The sequence below is a fragment of the Quercus lobata genome, chromosome 1, assembly GCF_001633185.2.
Source record: "Quercus lobata isolate SW786 chromosome 1, ValleyOak3.0 Primary Assembly, whole genome shotgun sequence".
Lineage (NCBI taxonomy): Eukaryota > Viridiplantae > Streptophyta > Magnoliopsida > Fagales > Fagaceae > Quercus > Quercus lobata.
Window position 1 is genome coordinate 46,968,158 of NC_044904.1, and position 20,944 is coordinate 46,989,101.

Genomic DNA, 20,944 nt, shown 5'->3' on the forward strand with positions numbered 1-20,944 from the left:
CAGCCACCCCCTCTTATTTCTATCCCAAGACCCATACCAAGCATGTACCCCATATTCTTCATCATTGCAATCACCTCATGTCTACGATATGGGAGTTAATTCGTAGTGTACTTTAATTCGTAGTGTACTTATCATCCTTCTATCCATAATCAGCCATGTTCACAAATTCAAAGCCACTCATCTAAAGCTCATTATCATCTCCTTTAAGTCCACAAATAGGAGCTAGGATCTCACCATCTCCAAGTACCACAACAATTCCTCCCTTCCATTGAATTTTCATCTTTTAGTGCAGAGTAGAAGAAATAGCTCTAATGGGATGAAGCCATGCCTTTCCTAAAAGGAGGTTATAGTTAGGGGTGATGTCCATCACATGAAATTCCACAATTGTATTCAATGAACCAATTTTACGAGGAGCTTTGAAAGTTCCCATGACCTTCCTCAAGGTGTTATCAGATGCTCTAACAATCAAAGGAGAAGGGATGATTGTCTCCAAGTCTAGGCCAACCTTAAGAGCGATCCTAAATGGGCACACATTTAATGCAAATCCATTGGAACTTTAGCACCCATGCATTCAATAGTGATTTGCAAAGGTCTAGTATGAGTAGCTCCTTTAGGAGGAAGTTCTTCATCGGAAAAGGTAAGGAAAGGGTGAGTTGAGGCCTCAACCCCCATGAGAGATTGAACCTCTTAAGGCATAGTCTCTATAGGCACTTCTTTCCCATTCAAAGCTTTTAGGAGTGCGTTGTGATGCTTGTGAGAGGCCATTAGCAAGCCCCCAAACGGATAAGTGTGCTTGAGTTTTTTTTCAATTGGGTCGAGACCCTATCTTCTTCCTTTTCCTCCTTTCCATCAAGCCCAATAGGTTTTAACCCTTCCTCCAAATTCCTACCAAGGTGATCCTTCTCCAAAAAGGATGGTTTGTAATGCTTTCTACTCCTAGTGACATTTGCTACATCATCTTCTAGGATCCTCTTCTTCAACTCATACATTCCCTTAGGAACTATTCCGCACACGGCTATGGCACTTTTCAACTTCTCAGTTTCTTCGTCCCAAATTCCTTGGATTTCAACCATGTTAATCTCAACTACTTCTATCAATTGGGATCAATCCCTTCGAACTCAACAAAATTCTAAAATAGGGGGGGAGATCGGTGACAATTGAGCAAAGGATTCTTCCTAATGTTGGGCTTAGTGTTGATGTTTGGGTTTGACAAAGTTCCATTGTCTATCAAGTCTTGTATTTCATGCTTAAGGCAAAATCAATTGTCATTCTTATGGCCAAATTTCTTATGGAAGTGACAATACTCATTGAGTTTCCAAGTAGGAGGTACGGGTTTAGGCATTAGTGTGGGATTTAAAGGATTGAGAAATCACTAGGAAGTTAGGTTCTTATATGCTTGGGCAAGGGTCAGAAAATTCTTAGTGGGCTTTCTTTGTGAAGCTAGAGGTTTTTGGGGTATAATGGCACTCACATTCATGGGATTAAGTACTTTAGAAGTGGATACTCCTCCTCCATATGTCTTCTTCATTAAAGGCTTGTTTTCCCCTTTTTCCAATTGTACATTATTGATGGCATCCTCGATCCTAGTTCCACAATCACACAATTCCCCAAAAGAACTAATAGGTGATGACAAAAGCCTACTATTATATTCTGGAAGCAAGTTCTTGATAATCATGTTGATTTGGTCCTTCAAATTTGGCCTATTAACCATCTTGGAAGCTTTTCCCTTCCACCTTGTCATGTATTCGGAGAAAGTCTCCCTAACTCCTTGCTTAGTGATCTCCAAATCCCTTAAGGTTACATCAATCATGGTTTTTAAAATGAATTGATCCACAAACAATTCTACTAGCTCATTCCACACCTTGGTATTGCTTGGATCCAAGTTATAGTACCACCTTGATGCTCCGCCCATGAGTGACAGGGGAAATGCATGCAAGGTTTGCTTCTCATCCAACCTTTCATTTCGGCTATGCTTATGTACCTCCTAAAATGTTGCTTAGGGTCTCCAGTCCCATCAATCTTTTCCGCGTCAGAAATCTTGAACTTGGGAGGCAATGCAATAGAGCTTCAAAGTTTAGACCACCCATGTTGTAGAGACAATCATCCATCCCTTGAGCCTTGCGAAAGGCTAGTTGCATCTTTTCCTTCATAGCCACGATATCCATAGTAGGCTTCTCAAATTGTTTGTTCCTCTCATAATTAGCCTTATCCCTCTCAACCCATTCTTCCTTTTCTTCTTCCTCGTTTATCTCCACATGCATAGGCTTCTTGATCTTGCTCTCCCCTAGCTTAGAGAGACGACTTCCCATCTTTTTGAGAACCTCACTATGAACCTATAAAGCTTTGTATATCTTTTCCTCAAGTGAGTTATCAATTGGAGCAGCCATTTCTTCTCAAGGTATTTCTCCTTGAGGTATTTCTTCTTGAGGTACTTCTTCTTGAGGTATTTCTTCTTGAGGTATGATTTCAACCTTAACCAAGCACTTTTTGTTGAAAAGAAGTCCCATTTTTACTAAGCCCCCAATTAAAAGTTTCTTTTACTTAGATGTTCTTAGAAAGTCTTTAAGTCCAATTTAATGAAGGCTCAATTACAAAGTCACTCCCTTTCCTCTGATGAGCCTTGCCCTTTGTTTCATAGGGCTTGGTCTGTTTACAATAAAACTCTCATCTCACACTCATGGGCTTTCATTAGAAAGTGCTTAGAGATTTTCAACCCTTTGTCTCAAACATAGGCCACAATGTATTCGTCACCTTTGGGCTCCTCCCTTTTTTATATTCATTGTCAAATTTTTGAAGTAGCCTTCTAGCTAGAATATATTGTGGCCTTCCTCTCAAGGCTCATGAATCTCTCATCATTTTAAACCTTTACATGCAACAAGGACGCCCAAGATTAGGGAGATTCATATTGACTTTGTAGGATCTTGGACGCAGGTCCATAGCATATTTGTTACCTTTGGCCCAAGACTTTCTTTTTCAAGAAATCTTTTTATTTTGGGCTTATGATTGCAAAATAGGCTATGATCCTATGAACCTTTCAATTTAAGACATACCTTTGGATTTTGGGATAAGCCTCTTATATGTAAGAACTACTTTTCCTTTCATCCCAATATCTTAGGGTATACCAAAAACTTTTAAGTCATCCTTTTCAATTTTACATCTTTTATTTGTCTTTTAGAGGTAGGTGAACACATGATATAAGGTCGAACAAACAAGAGATATAAAGGGTACCCTCTTTAATAGGACCTAGGATCTCTTTATGTGTGAGTAAGCTCCTTAAAGCTAAAGGGATAAATCAATAGGTCACTCACAACTAGGTGGGCCATGATTCCAACCTTAGGCCTAAATTGACCATAATGGATTGGTGGCAAACCATTAATATACTCAAAGCCCATTATAGGCAATGGCACGGATTGGGAGTTGGTGGGATGAACTTCGGAAAGTCTTGGTCCGAATGGAGCCTCTACTGTCCCACTCATCACCAACCATGACAAAGGGACAAAAAAACCAAGTGAGAGTGTGTGCAAACAATACTAACAAGCCTTTATCAAAATTAGGAAAAAGAACACATTGGAGTCAAACTCTCTATCCCCAGTGGAGTCGCCACTGTGGGCGCAAGTGTCCACGACCACCTTCGTGGGAAGTACGCCTTAGCCTAGGGCGAACCATGGCAAAGGGTGTAAATGAAGTCGCCACCTAGATTAGGTCTAGGAACCATAAATATAGCGCCTTTGTGGAAGGATTTATCTTTACCAAAGTACGTGTCTGGAGTTTAGGTATGGGGATGGGAAGGTGTTAGGCACCCAACCCGACCTGACTTGTGGATCGACCTTCACTTATTGTGTTCCAAACCTTAATCTCGTTAAAGGTATATTTAACATGTTATTCTAATTCACACACAATCTAATATGCATCTAAAAGCAAACAACATGGCATAATCATCCCCAAGCCTAGCATTCATCTATCATGGTATTAAGCATACATTACCAAAGGCAGAAACATCGTAAAACATATTTGGATAAACATGTCTAAATAACCAAGCACCAGAACCATGGTATTCCACCAAGCATATTCATGTTCATCAACCATATCATGTTCATCATCCAAATCAAATGCATGTTCATGTAATTATGCATGACTTACCTCACTTACCTCGTTGCATCACAGCACCTATGCATCAATGCATGCTCATGGTATTCAAACAAACTAAAACCCTAATAAACATCCAAGAGATAAAACAAGACAAAAAGAAACAAAATAGATAGATAAATACTTAGAGATATGAAAACTAGGTTAAATAGAGGCTAAACATGTAAGGAAAACAAGGAAAGAACAAACATGAGCGAATTAAGGTTTCTAGGCATGAGTATGCGTGCGCATACAAAAGGTATGGGTGCACATCTCAACTATATGCGTACACGCACTTTGAGTATGCGTATGCATTCATAAAGCATGCACACGCATACACACCCGAAACCCTAACCCAGAAACTCAAGACAAAAACAGAAAGAAGACAAAAAATCTAACAACCTAACATGCTTCAAACATAAACACTATGTAAACCTAGACTAAACAAACATGTTAAAATATTAAAACATATATATACAACACAGAAAACAAAGAAAAGTGAAGAGCTAAAGTTAGAACCTTTACCTCAATACTAAAACTCTTTAGAGCTTGATTTTGACCATTTCCCTCAGTCAATCTATTCATAACCAAATCAAAATGGGTTAGCAAACTTCAGAACTAGAAAATCAAGATTAGAAAATGTCCTAATCAAGTAAAATTGGACTTAAGGGTTTTGTGAAAAATCCCTCTTTGATTCACTATTTTTTAGTGAATCTTGTGTGTTTTACCACTGTTTTCGTCATCCTTTGAAAAAGTGCCTTTTATGGGTATATATAGTCGAAAAATAGGGGTTTGAAGTAGATCCCAGACAATGCGGGATTCGTTCCAAACTAGAATTAAGTGCAAAAAACTTTTCATACATAGTTTCTGGAACCCTAGCTATGTACGCATGCCCGTGTATGCATGCACATGCTATAAGCATGCGTACGCATGGCTTAAGTATGTGTACGCATACATGTGTATGCATGCACACACTATAGGGTTTCCAGTGGCCTTTCTTTTCCAAAAAAAAGTTTTATTCTTCCAGAAATAAGTTATATTTTCCACAAATACTTTCCTCAAGTCAATTTTCATGAGATTGGGCCCTAAACCAACCTTGGACTTTAGAGTACTACCATCATCGAGGAATAGGGGCCCGAGTCGTAAGAGGTACAAAATGTGGTGTCTACAATGGCAATGAGGAAACCAACATGTAATTGCTGTTAGGATTAGTGCCCTTAAGTCCTATTGTTTGATGCTATATGTAATATTATGTATGACATTATGTATGCCATGATGTATGACTTAATATTGTAATTAATAAATTTGTTTTATTATTATCTGAAATAATGGTAACATGAATATTTGGACATTATCATATAGTCCATGAGATGCGTAGTATGTGATTTATGTTATTTAGTCACAGAAGATATAAGTCACAAGTTCTTTGTAAACTCAGAATTTTAGTTAGTAGTCGGTGATGAAATTGGGCATTTCATCTGCGAAGACTATAACATATCAACTAAGATGATTTGTCTTGATCATGGAAGTGGTGACTTCTAGTTGATATGTTGATATGTCTTAAGAGTTAAGACATATTGAACTGGACCGCTGTGAGATTTATTATTCTCGTAACAACTGTCAATTGAATAATGAATCTCACGACTTATATTAACATGAACTCTTAATCCTGAGAGAATAATGTACCTGATCATGGAATGTAAGTTGCTTTGATATATCAAGAGTGAGATCTAAAGTAACGTTCAAAACCTCAGTATGTTGAGCAGTCACATTTAGTGTTGATGGAACATATGTTCTCAAGATGGAATTCATAGTCTCTTAACGGAGATATAAAATATTCCCTTGAGATAAGTTTAATGGGTTCAGTTATTCAGAGAGTTAGGCCTAAACACTTTAGTAAGAAATTACTAAAGTATATATTTATGAAATTGGATTTTATAAATATATGGTGAATAACTTAAAAGGATTAAACCGGGTACTCAAGGATTAAGATGTAGTAATCTACAAAGTGGCAGTCTACATTTATGACTTTGTATTATTATGAATATTTTATGAAGGGGTTGCATGTACAATAAATTCTTGGGATATAATTTATAGATAAGGCCTAGAGTGCAACTATATTTATATAGTGGTATTAAATATAGTTAATGGTAATTTTGGACTTGTCAAGAGTTGACAAAAAAGTCCAAGGCCTGTTGGAGCTAGTGTCTTATTGGTCCCTTTTGGTCCCACTCCAAACCACATACTAGAGCCTAAAAAGCTAGCCCAATTAGATAATCAGTTATAAGGAGAGAAACATATAGAATTTTGTAACTAAAAACTTGCATGAAATGGTGTATGTGAGTATTGGACACTCTCTAATTCTCTCTTGAACAAATTCATATTACTGATTGAGAGACCACACATCTTGGGCATTAGTGGAATTGGAGTGAAGATTAAAAGTATTCCCAAGTGCTTACAATCTTTTTTTTGAAATTCATCACACCAAGGTACACTCTCTTGTTCTCATATTCTGAAATTTACATAGCACATGTTATCAATTTCGAATGAAGTAGATCCGTTAATTTTCCGCTGCGCACATGCATTTTTCCATGAATTGCTTCTCCACTTATTCCTTGATCTTCAGGATGGTTTCGGACTTTGTCCTTCTGAAAGCTTGCCGCACCTGAGGGCATTCAAGCTTAATCAGAATTCTATGGACAACAATCTCTGTATCTAAACCTGTCATGTCTTAATAAGACCAAGCAAAAATTTCCTTGAATTCCTAAACAGAGCTATAAGCTCATCTCTCATACCTTTGGGAAAGTTTATCCCGATCTTAACAGGTTTTTCCTTTTCACCTTCTTCAGCCAGGTTTACCATCTCTATCTCTTCTATATTAGGCTTGGACCATTCACCTTCCCTTTTTAGTGCTTCAAGAATGTCTCAAGGTAAACTCGGTATCTCTTCCAAACCTTCGATATCATGATCCAGGTCTATTGTTTCTTATCACATCATTTACATCCTCATGATGGCAAAAAGATGGTGTACCCACTTGGGAATCAAAACTTATCCTATAGAACAGACCAGATATAGAGAAACATAAGATAATTTGCACACACATTCATAATAAAGCGGTAAAAGAGTGATGCAAGAATTTTCCTGAGTAATACGCTGAATATTTCATTAATAGATTACATGTAAGGGGAGAACAAAGTTAATGCCTAACAATGATAAAAGGGAAATGCTTTTTCAGGAAAATAAACTGGGGAGAAAAAAGGGAATACAGATAAGCAAGAAATAAAGGGAATAATTAAGCATGCAAAATAAACTAGATATGTCATTCCAACCCTCTCGGGTGATTGGGAAATCCAACCACTCAAGGAAGGAATACTCCTTACTTAGCCAGTGCAATCATAAAGCAAGGATCAATGGTTTAAAGACCCATCATCTCGCTTGGTAGCCCTGGTCGGATAGTAGAAATTGAACCATCTTTAGAGGATATGATTTTGTTCACTAAGAATTCCTCAGGATAGAGCCAGATAATACAAGCTAGATCAAACTCTTCATCTTCCACTTTCTGGAAAGGTTCTTGTATGATGACTTCAATTGGAGCCAAAAAAGTGACATTGATGTGGGGAATAGACACCCCTAGGCTAGCAAGCCTCTTCTTCCCTCCTTTAGAAGCCTGAAAGAGTTGTTTATAAGTGGGCTTATATCCCAGATTGAATCCTGCCTTGTTATCTAAAAGCTCGATTAGAATAGGGATTCCATGACCTATGGCTCCAAGGTTCTGGCCTAACTTGTACCCAAACTTGAGCATCTCCTTGGTGGCCATTCAAACTGTTGCAGGCCATCCTGAATTAGCCTCAAAAGCATTGTGAATCATAGAAACTAGCTCGAAGCTATAGAAAGATGCTTCTGGAAAGGCATTAGCATCAATGTAGGGTATAGATAACTCCTAATAGATAGTCATGTGCTCCTCTGTAATGATGGTCACCAACTGATTCTCATATATGAACTTGAGTCTTCGGTGGAGGGTAGATGGAACTGCACATGCTGCATGCAACCAGGGTCTTCCCAAAAGCATGTTTTACAAAGAATCCACCTTAATCACTTGGAAGTTAACCATGAAAGATCTTGGGCCAACCTCAATCATTAAACTCAATCTTGCCTTGTATTTCTTAGTGTGTTCCATCAAAAGCTCTAATAATCATGGCACTAGACCGGATAAAGGATACATCCACTTTCAGGTGTTCTGGAGTAGCCATCGGGCAAACATTCAAAGCTAACCCATTGTCAATCAAAATCCTTGTAACGATCATGCCTTCGCATTTAACTACGATGTGCATGGCCAAAATATGCTCATTGCCTTCTAGAGGTAACAGGTCATCTAAAAAAGCAATCTAGTTAGTAGCCAACACCAACAACATCATACTCTCAAAGGAGGAATCAGTAATACCAGCAGGGACATGTGTTTCCTTCAACAATTTCAACAGGGCTTTACGGTGGACTTTAAAAGATGACAATAAAACCAAAATAGAAATTTGGGTTGGAGACTTGTTCAACTACTGGATCACACTATAGTCAGCCTTTTGAATAGTCCTTAAGAATTCCTCAGCCTCTTCAGTGGTGACCTTATTCCTAATTAGTTCGGTTGTACCCTTGCCAAGCTCTTTCCTTCTTTTCTCTAATTCCTCAAAAGTATAACATCAACCACTCCTAGTGAGCCCAACTAAACCCGAAGAGATGTTCGAGCAAACTTCTTCTTTCCCGATACGCCAGGTACGGGTAGAGATCATACTTATATCATAGTTCCATGGAACACAGTGATCATCCTCATAAGGAAAAGGTTTTGGCATACGAAGAATTAAGCCCTCTTAAGTTTGCAAATTAGGTGCCAAAGAAAAAGTTTTCGAACTGACAGTGACAGGACTAGGAAATAAAGTCTAATACCTTTAGCCAAATACCCCAGAACCTCATTAAATAGGCCTTGGTAAGATCAAAGAAGCGAAAACTCGGATGGTGGGAACAGTCTAGGCTTCTTTTGGAACAAGCCCTGGAGACAGCTCTATAATCTCCTCAGTAACAACTAAGGACGGAACAATTACCTCCTTCAAGCCAAACACCCTAGCATTCCCATGAACGGGCATTGGCAAGATTAGTGGGTAGAAACCTTAATGGCAAACAAAGCCTATTCCTTCTTTAGAGCTAACACTTCTGAATCTAGGGATGACTCCACCATTTCTTCAATAATGACCACAGTTTGGGGACCTGAAGGACTCATCCCTATAAGGACCTTGCAAACGTGTTCCTTCAAATACTCATCCTAATCCTTTCTTAAACCTGTAGATATAGCACTATGGCTAGTTCCTTCTTGTAATCCTAGAGGACATATGCAATCACCCTTGTGTACGACTTGTCTTTCTATGCCACAAGCGGCTAAACTTTAGACTTGAGCTCTAAGCATCTTACAATCAAACAGAGCATGTTTCTTCCCACTTTCACAAAATGAGCAAACTTCCCAATCAAATCCTAGGCTCCTATATTTTCCAAAGCAATATGGCTTTCCTAGGCTAAAGCCCTCAACGTACTTTCCAAGGAAACAATGGGGATGAGAAATCCAGAACCCTTTCTTCCACTATAGAGATGACACATTCACATTCCCTTATAGATAAGGAGGCAAGGGATTAGTGACAACATTTAGCCTTAGAAGGTCTTCAAATTGCAACAGCTTGTTGTTGATCAAGTCTTGGATTTGGAGTTTAAAAGGTATACACTCTTCCAAGGAATGCCCTTCGACCCCAAAATGGTTTTCACACTTCTTACACGGATCGAAACCGGGTAGAGGAGGACCATCCCTTTGTCTAGCGAAAAGGGGAGTCACCAACTTCTTTTCTAGCAAATAAGGATAAAGCTCTAACATGGACATCGATAAAAGGTGAAATTTCCGCATCTCTTTCCTAGGATACTGGGGTTGATCAAGTCTTCCCCTTCAGTTGAATGCTTTATGAGGTGTCTGAGCTAGCTAAGCCTGCTACAGAAATGACTGAACAATCAGAGCAACATAAGTAGAAGTAGAACCCTTTGATCAATCAAACGTCCTAGCAACCATATGGACATTGGCTTCCTTCCCCTTATGGCAAGATACCTTCTTTACCTATTGTTCTATCATGGAATGCAAAGCATCAGGATCGACTATCTTCTTGCTCCTAATTCCCCCTCAATATGCTTCCCAATGAGAATCAAGTTTTCAAAATGCGTGACTTGGGCACTAATCATCTTCTTATAGTAGGAAGGCTTAAGGTTGCCAATGAACCACTTGAACATCTCTTTTTCCATCATAGGAGGAAGCACCTGTGCAGCTAATTCACGCCTCCTCTAGGCATACTCTCAGAAAGATTCTCCACTTTTCTTTTCTGCTCTCTGAACTGTTGTACGATCAAGAACTATCTCAGTGTTGAAATGGTCATAACCCAAGAAGGCATTGGCCATTTCCCTCCAACTTAAGGTCTTTTACAATCTCAAATACCATGTGGTTGTAGGGCCAATTAAACTATCTAGAAAAACCTGACTAAGCAAAGGTGGATTATCCCCATGCATAGAGTACCATCTTTCTATAGAACATGCACACATGAGCATAAGGATAACCAGTGTCATCATACTTTACAAACTCAGGTGTCTTAAACTTAAGAGGCATGAAAACCTGGGGGAAGCTGGTCAAACTGTCAAAGTCAACACTCCCACGGGAACTAGAACCTAGATGATGTAAATCTTTTCCTCTAACGTTTCCATCTAACTCTTTACCTGACTATAACCAGATTTTGAGGTCTTATCCTTAGAATGATCAATTTCCTTGTTGCCTCCCTGCGGGCCGGTTAGTGGTACAATCTGATCATTATTCTGGTAAAGCGGTGGTGTCTCATTATCTAGTGGAGATATAAGATCTTGCCTTTCTGAAGTGCAAGCAGAATGGAAAGAACCTAGAGTAAAGCACAACTTTTCAACGTAAGCAAGACTTGCAAATGGAAACGGGACAGTTTCCCCTTGACTCATTTTTGAAAACAAACCTAACAAGGATATCCTACCTTAAGCTTGGATGTTCACTTGGCTTGGCTTTGCCTAATCCTTACTGGGAGAGTCTGACTACTCTAGGCCAACTATATGAGACATGGTCAAAAGGGTTTCTCCATCCTATCCCTATGAGGGACCTCAATCATCAAATCCTTCCCTTCATAGAAGTTGTGGGATAGAGCGGATCAAAGGGGGCCTTTTCAACAACTTCTGTCCACCCATTGACCCAAAAGTACCTACAATTCAATGTCCCAATAACTATCTAAGGTATGCAGGTCAAACATTGGCCTTGAGCACTAGGTCTGGGTTTGACCAAAAATGAGTGGTATGTTATGCATTTTGAAATGAAAGGAGAAAGACTTTCCAACAACACAATAGATATATAAATAGATAAAGGTGTAGCAGAAATTAAATCTTACTACCTTAATTTTGCACATTTGAAGGAAAGTTGTAAAGCATGCTTACAAAAGCAGGAAAGCTTACAACATGCACAAAAATATCTTAAAGCTAGTTTTGAAAACCAATTTTATGAAAATATATATATATATATATATTAGAAAATACTTTTTTTTTTGTTTTTGAAAATAGTTTACTAGATATAGTGAAAAAAATTTTCAAAAAGAAAGTCCCGAAGGCTAATAATGCCAGTTTCAAATTTTTTGAAAGCCAATGACCCAAGATTCAGAGCAAACCAAAAGCTCTAAAGGCTTTCTTTAATGGTATGTTTGGTAACTGTTTTTTCCCCTTATTTTATGTTTCCATAAACAATTTTTTATTTTTGAAACTAAAAAACTTGTTTGGCAACACAAAATGGACAAAAACAAAAACTGTTTTCAAAACTCAATTTGTGAAGGAAATTGAAAATAGGCAAAAGATTGTTTTCAGTATCAAGTTTCAAAAGCCAATGAAAACACGCACCTGATTTTATGAATCCGTCTCATTTAATGAGTTAGCACCAAAATTTGAATCTTAGTAACAACATATTTTAGTATTTTCTGTTTTTTTCTTCAGAAAAATATTTCTTTTTATTTCAACTAACCAAACATGTTTTTTGATTTCAAAAATACAAGAAAATTGTTGACCTTGTAGAGTTAAAGAGAGCATGCAATTGTTATCAAACAAAGAGAGCATGCAAAGAGACACACTAGCAAAGAGAGCCAAACGAGGGCAAACAAACATGTTATCAAATAAAAAAGGGTGTCCTAGGAGGACAAATGTAGGTTTGGATCAAGTGTCCATAGTTCCATTGGATTGGAGTACGGATGACACACATGCCATCAAGCAAAATTCCTAAAAGGGACTCGAGGTCTTTTGTATCAAAGACAGGTGTGAACTCGCACGAGATAACAGGAATTAGGCTTGATAACACAAGTAAGCAAGGACTCATCCATGAACATGTAGGCAAGCATGCAAAAATGCAAAGAAGCAAAGAAAGCCAAATGGGTGACACAAAGCAAGAAAGGAAAGCATAACATCATTGAGTAGAGTGGAGAAAGTTGTGTATCAAGCGCACCAACATCACGGAGATGTGTCTCACAAGCGGTCACATCCAAACCAACCACAAGAGAGATAGATGCACTACATAAGAAAATGGCCCTAAATACCGACAAGCACAAGCCCACGGGGGGCGCCAAGCATGGAAAAACCTAGATTTAAGCTGGCAAACATGGATATAAAGTGGGAAGCAAACAAGCATACATGCATAAAGGAAATTATCCAAACCCTTTGATGTAGGCCTAGACCACAAGATCTAGATCTACACCTTACCTAAAGGGCCAAAACACAAGAAAGAGATATATCAAGAGACAAAAAGGCTATGGAAGCACATGGCATAGCAACCAACATGTAGATCTAGACATATGAACATGGCACGGAGCACACAAAGATATAGATCCCAGCATAAACATGGCAAAGAGAAAATAAACATGTAGATCTAAGCATGAATATGGCAAAAAGAACCTAGGCATATCTAAGCACAAACATAGTATTTAGGCATATCCTAGCCCAAGAAGGCTAGGCCAGTATCATCAAAGCAATAAAACAGTTAAAAAGCAAGTAGACATGCTAGGAAAGCAATAAATCATGCTAGGAAGCAAGATAAAGCAAAGATATACTAAGGAAAACAATAAAGCATGTTATGAAGCAAGATAAAGAAAATGGTGTAGATTGTAGCTAAAAAGCTACATCTACACCCTTAAAACCTCAAATCTAAGGCCCTAAGACCAAGGAGAGGAAAAAGAGTGCAAGAACACTACCTTTTGATTGTTGAGAAAAGAGATGAATCAAAGTTTTTTGGATGTGTTTGGGAGAGAATTTAGAGAGGAAAAAAGAAAGGATCTACCTAGAAAAGTGCTCCAAAACCCAAAATCATTTTTTTCTTATCTGGGGGCCTCTAGGGGTATTTATAGCTAAAAATGACCCTTCGGCTTCTGGCAACCACTAAGTAATTGTTGGTTGGGTCCGGTGGCCCTTTAGGTGTTGTCAGGCCTAATGCAAACATTAGCAATCCTAGCTTATTCCCTGCTTTGACTTTGGATGCATATTTGAAGGCCTTTCCAAACTCCGATTGAGCTTATCTTAGTGTTCCTGGCAAGATTTGGATGTCTAGTTTCCAAAACACTAAAGCAAATGAAATTTTGACGGTCAGATCAAAAGTTATGGCCTTGGAAAGCAAGCTGATGCGCTTTGCAAGATTTTCAAGATATCTCAACCATTTTAACTCTGATTTCAACCCATGAATAGTTGTTTGAAAAGGAATTCAGTAATCTTCGCACTGACACTAGTTTCAACCCATTCTGACGGTCAGATCAAAATTAGGATTTTTGGTGCCTTTGGGGGTCACCCTCGAGTCAAACTTGGTCAAAGATGACAAAAATCATCAAGTTGCTCGGGTTTGATGTAGAAACATGAAAAAAAAAAATTTGGGATTATTTTGACCAGATTTGACTTTCAGTTAACCTAAGGTTAACAAAGGGCATTTTGGTCAATTTGACTTGAAATGGCATTTCGAGTGCTCCAATGCCCGAACGGGTTGTGCCACGTCAGTCTAGATTTTTTTATGATCTTGTGGAAGAAAGTTAATATTTTTAGAATTTTCTGGGTTCGGCTTGCAAATTGAGGGTGGACAAAATACGGTATCTACAACAAGTTTTCGTAGCTATGTATACGACATGTGTCAGTATGTTTATACTAAGGCAGGCCATGGCTCACTGAAGTATCAAAACATTGATGTGTGTTGCATACACAGGGAAACCAATGTCACTAGCTAACATGGATAGGGGCAATCACACCGTGATAGTCATACACACAATGTAGCATGAATATGCATTTGCAGCATAAGCCTTGAATGCATACCCACACTCCAAGGTCAAGAGCGCCCGTGATCAGGAAGGGGTTGCCTTCCTAACCACATGCATTCATCATACAAAGTGCAAACACACCAAACAGAAAAGTAAATCAGATATTGCTAACATCCAAAGGGAATGGCCCAAGCAAGGTACTGGAAAAAGAACTTGAATCTAGAAAGCTATAGACATGGTTCTAAAAGAAAAGGCTAAGAAAGAGAGAGAGGACCCCACGGAGAGGCTAAGCCTACTAATCTACTAATCTTTGCCCTTTTTTCTTGCATTTAGAAGTTGCGCCTGTGCTTTGTGCATACATGCAACAAACAAAGGAAACACAAGCAACAAACAAGCCAAAAGATAACAAAGAAGTATGGAAAGCATGAAGCAAACAAACAAGGAAAACGAACAAAGGAAAGAAGATATGCTAACAAGCAAGCAAGGAAAGAACTATGCTTAAGAAGGATTATGCTTAGATTGGAGTACAGACAATACCTATGCCATCAAGCAAAGTTCTTAAGAAGGACTTAAAATTTCGTGTATAAAGACGGGTGTAAACTTGCACGAAATCATGGGTATGAACTATGCTTAATGACACAAACAAACAAGCAAGCAAAGACATGCATGAACATGCAAACAAAGATGCAAGGATGCAAAAAAAAAAAAGCAAGGGAACCAAACGAGGTGGCACAAAGCAAGCAAGCTAAAAGAGTCAAAGCATGTTATCACACAAGGATAAAGCTAATCATGTTATAAGGCACATACAAGGCTAACATGAGAAACCCTAACATGCAAAGCTAAACAAAGGAGAGAAAGGCATGCAACAAGCATGCTGACATAACTAAGATGCAATCTCACCACCTGGTTGCATCCAAACAAGCCATAAAAGGGGAAAGGATGCAACCAAACAAACAAAACAGCAATAAAGGTGCAAATACACATACAAAAAGGGAAACAAAAGCATGTGAAGCAAAGCAAGTATGCAAAGCCTAGATCTAAGCATACAAGCGTGGATCTAAAGACAAAGGCATGGATCTAAACATGGAACATGCAAACAAGGCATCACAAGGATGGATCTAAGGAAAGGAACACACAAAAATCATGTAAAAGAGTAAACAAAGCATAAGCATGAAAGAAGGAACTAATCCAAACCACTTTATTGTACTTGGGAGTATGGATGTAGGCCTAGACCACTAGATCTAGATCTACACCCTACCCAAAGGCAAAACACAAGAAAAATGCATAGGCAAAACATTTAAAGCTATAAAAGCACTATGCATAGCATCCAAACAAAGCATTTAAACACATAAACATAGCAAAGAGCACAAGGAAAGATATTTAGATATATCCTCGCCTAAGAAGGCCAACAACATCAAAGCAATAAAACAAGCTGAGAAAGCCTTAAAACATGCTAGGAAAGCAATAAAAAATGCTAAAAAGCAATAGAGATGCTAGGAAAACAATAGACATGCTAGGAAAGCAATAAAGAGCTATAAATTAAATAGGTGTAGAATGTAGCTAAAAAGCTACATCTACATCCCCAAACTTCAAAACCAAGGTTTATGGACTAAGGAGGAGGAGAAGGGAACAAGAACTCTACCTCTTGATGTATAGAAAAAGGGAGAATCAAAGATTTATTTGTGTGTGTTTAAGAGATAATTTAGGAGAAAAGAGAGAGAGAGAGAGAGAGAGATGCTCCAAAAAATTTCTTTGAATGCCAAAATTTCATTTTTTCAATTCTGGGAGCTGGGGGACTTACATTTTTTTTTTTATGTGACTGTTCAGCTGTCGGCGTGCACTAAGTGCATGTCGTCCGTACCTAGCATGCACTTAGTGCACGCTAGTCACTTTTGCTAACATCAGCAGTCTTGTCCCTTCCAACTCATTCTGACGGTCAAATCAAAATTAGGGTTTTGGTCGTTCTTGGGAGTCAACCTCGGATCAAACTTGGTCAAAATAGACAAAAATTTTCGATAACCTCAGGTTTGATGTAAAAACATGGAAAATGTTGTTTTGGTGTGGTTTTGACCAATTTTGACCTTCGGTCAACCCTGGGTTAACCAAGGGCATTTTGGTCATTTTGACCTAAAATGGTACTTTGAGTGCTTCGACACTTGAATGAGTTAAACCATGCCAATCTAGATGATCCCATGGTCCCCCCCAGTAAAAAAGTGATATTTTTGAAATTTTCAATGTCTAGTACACAAATCAAGAGTGGACAAAATACAATATCCACTGTCTATCTAGGAATTTATAAAAACAGTAAGGAAAAAGCTTATAAGAACAATTACACTGTTGTTTCTATATAATAATAAATAAATAAATGCTGAAATTTGATGCAATTACTTGGAAAATAAATCTAGGACAGACAAAATACAATATCCACAGCGGCTATCCAAAGAATTGATAAAAACATTAAAGAAAAGCTTATAAGAACAATTACGATGTTGTTTCTAAAAACATGCTGAAATTTGATGCAATTACTTGGCAAATTTAAACATGATATGCATTTGGCACAACTACAACTTCTTAGCCATATTTTTTATTATACGGCATATGATTTGAAGTTTTGAACTAATAAAATTTACGTTTTTAATTAAATTTTAATTTAAGATTTTACTCCTATGAAATAAAATACCAAACAGTCTTTCTTCTGAAAAAATTAAAATTAAAATTATCTTTTATTGGTTTAATTAAAATTAATAAAAGTATTCATGTCATGCAAGCCTATTGAAACATCTTTTAACCAATAAAAATTACTATTATCTTGGTTAGAGTTCTGATTTAGACTGTTACAAAAGGACCATCCACAAACAATCACAGGTCCCTGATATATCACACAACAGATAAAGGCGCATGAACTATGAATCATGAGCTAACGATTGAACCTCGCAATTGTTCCCCAGCTGGATCTTAAATTGATGTATCGCACTTTTTAGTTTCACACTTGTCCTCCTGTTTAGTTTAGGTTTAGTGCCTAGCGTCTCTTACTGCCCTAAAATGGTCAAAACAGTTTTTTTTTTTTTTTGAAAGGAAAACAGGTTTATACTGATATGATAAATTTTGTAATTTTTGATCAATTATCAATAAAGTATTATACGTTTTACCCCAAAAAAAAAAAAAATCTCATATGATAATCATGAGTTAATTTTGAAAATATTCGAGATCTCATATGATAATTATGAGTTCATTTTGAAAATCTTCACCTATGTTAAATTAGCATTGAGTGCTAAAAAAATGAAATTTTCATTCTCCAAAGTAAGGTACTAGACGTTTCAAATCTAAAAGGTCGTGAAATCCACAAATCTAAATCCTTTATCACTTCAAAATTCAAACTATAAACAAAATATTTAGTTTTAGGAGAAATTACACTTTATTACCTTAAACTATACATCAGATTACACTTTGCACCATAAATTATTTAAATGCACACTTTGCACCCTAAATTATCACACTAATAATGACACTTTACACCCTGATGTTAGTTTCACAGTTAAGTTATACAGAAATAAATAGCACAGGATTTACACATGATTTTCATTCAGGTGGAACAAAATTATAAAAATTATAAGATAAAGACGCCCTTTTCACAGACAATTAGGCTGCGTTTGGTTCAATGTAAATCGAATTCCAAGTGTAAAATGAATGCAGGGGAAAATGAATTCCAATAAAGAAATTAAAATCCGGGCGTTTGGGTGTGCAATGGAAAATAGTTCTGAAAACGATTTTCAGTGTTTGGTAACATTCTGAAAATACTATTTTCCTACAAATTTTTCACATTTTCTCAGCCATTTTCTCAGTTTCCAAATAAATTTTATATTAGAAAATCCACTACCACCCACAGAAAATTCACCACTATCCGCACAAAACCCAAAACCACACAATACGAAAACCACCAAAACACCACCACAACAACAACAAAAAAATCAAAGATCAAAGAGAGAAAGCAAATCGACGACTGGCAGACAACGAGATCGAGACAAGGCAATCTAATCCAGAGGGCGGCAATGATTTGACCCAGAGGAAGACGCAGCGATCTCGACGACGCAATCTTGACGACGCGATCTCGCCGACATGTCTGGGGTTGGGGCGCGATCTCTAGCTCACTCTCTACTCTCTCTCTCTCTCTCTCTCTTTGCGCGTCTGAGTCCGAAAATGGTTTGAAGTGAAAATAGAAATGTAAAACAAATATTTACAGTCAAATGAAATTGTTTTCTGAAAAATTCTATTTTTCATGCGCAATCAAACACACAGTGAGATATAAAATGATTTCCTAAAATAATTTTACGCCAAAACAAACGCAGCCTTAACACAAAAACTTTTCCTTATTTTTTCCACAACTTTCGCTTGCGTGCATGCGTGCGTATCCAGCCCTCTCCCTAAATCAAGTCTCTGTAACCCTAAAATCCCCAAATCAAAAATATGTTTACACCACTCCACCATTGCTCCACCACCTTGGTACCACTGTTCTCTATGGTTTCATTCTCTACTTGGAAGGACCCTAACCTCGCATACTGCTACCACCTGATTTGCCGGAGAAATTTATGCTCTGCCTCGAGCTCCGACACCTTAGTAGCCGAAAAAGATGGGAAACCAAATAATTGAGAAGTTGTGAGCAAGAAAGAGGAGGAAGAGGAAGACTTGAAATCTTGGATGCACAAGAATGGCCTCCCACCTTGCAAGGTTTTGCCTAAGGAAAAGCCCTCTCCCGATGAGAAGCACCGTCCAATACATCACGTAGCTGCTGATCATAATATGTGACTCTTTCTTTGATGGGTTTGGTTTGGTTTCTTTTATTAGTATTGCTATTTTAGGTGGGCAATGTTGCATTCTCTGTTCAGAGGTGGGACCATTGTAGGCAAGGTGCACTTTTTGTTATGAGAGCATTTGTTCTTCTTCTTGTTTCCAATCTTGGATTTTGACTAGTTGAGATGTTGTTAATTCTTGGAGTTAGAGCCTGTTGAAAGACGAAGAATGTGAGTTAAAGTTGGATTTTTGGTTTGACGGTAGAGACAGTAATAAATTGGAGCTTATTAGGAATAATGTGCAGTGTTGTTATTAAGCACAATGCGAGAAATTAAAGGCTCTGAAGGTGTCGGAGCGCTTTACCCGTATCGCTCTACACACACGAGAGAGAGAGGGAGCTGGAAAATAGAAGAAAGAAATAAGCTTTTGTTTTTTAATAGTTTATGAAGAGGGTGTTTTTGTCTTTTAATTTTATTCACCTAAGTTAAAATTATGTGTAAGTCATGGACTATTAATTTCCATTTAACTTAACAGTGAAACAAACAAATTGGATGCAAAGTGTTATAAGTGTGATAGTTTAGGGTGCAAAATATACATTCGAATAGTTTAAGGTATAAAGTGTAATCTAATATATAATTTAGGAAAGTTAAATGTAATTTCCTCTTAGTTTTAAGCATTAGAATCCAAAATTCTTGTGGGCCCAAATTCTGTTCTCCAAGCATACCAAAAAGGACTTTTAGAAGTGTGGAGTTGTGGTGTGTTTTTGTATTAGAACATTTTTCCCTCTCTCCTGTGTGTGTTTGTTTCTCAAAAAAAAAAAAAAAATGGATAATAGTCTCACATTGCTTAAAAGAGTGTTATGTATAATATAATTTGTCTCACCCTCCCTTAAAAGTTACCATGACTTTTGAGTGGAGTTGTGATATACTTTTGTGTTAAAACCTCTTTCACTCTCCCATATGTGTGTTTGTTTCTCAAAATTTTAATAATAAAAAAATAAAAAATAAAAGACTTCTAGAAGTGTGATTTAAGAGCTTAGACAGAAAATCTTTTTTAACCAAATTACACCTAAGCAAAAGATCCTAATTTCTACCGAACTAAGCTCTCATACATTGATTGCCTGTAACAAAATGGGCAATTTATCAGTGTGCAAATAAATAGATAACTTGTGGGCTAGATTTGGCACGCGCCAATCTTTTCGGATAGGGCTTTTTATTTATTTTTATGATTTAATGATATTATTTACTGTAATATTTATGTATGTAGTTTTAGGTGTGAAAAAAATATGTATTTGTCACGTGCCATTTATTTCGGAGATAGCTTCCCACGTGCCCTTCTAACCGCAAATAGATTGTATACAAATCTAACCTCTCCATCAAGATTTTCCGGCTAGCCATTAACGAAGCAAATCCCACGCTGAAAAGAGAACTTTAACCAAAATAATTTAAAGCAAAAAAACAAAGAAAGAAAAACTTAAAAATACACTTACATGAAATTAAAAATAAGACAAAAATAGTTATCTTTATCTTTAAAAATAAATAAATAAATAAATAATGGTAAGTTTAACTGATTTTAGAAATTTAGGCAAGTATTTTATGACCTCCTTAACTTATTTGGTAAGTGTACTTTTTTTTTTTTTTTGGAGAAAGTATTACTGTAGTTTTTATTTATTTATTTGA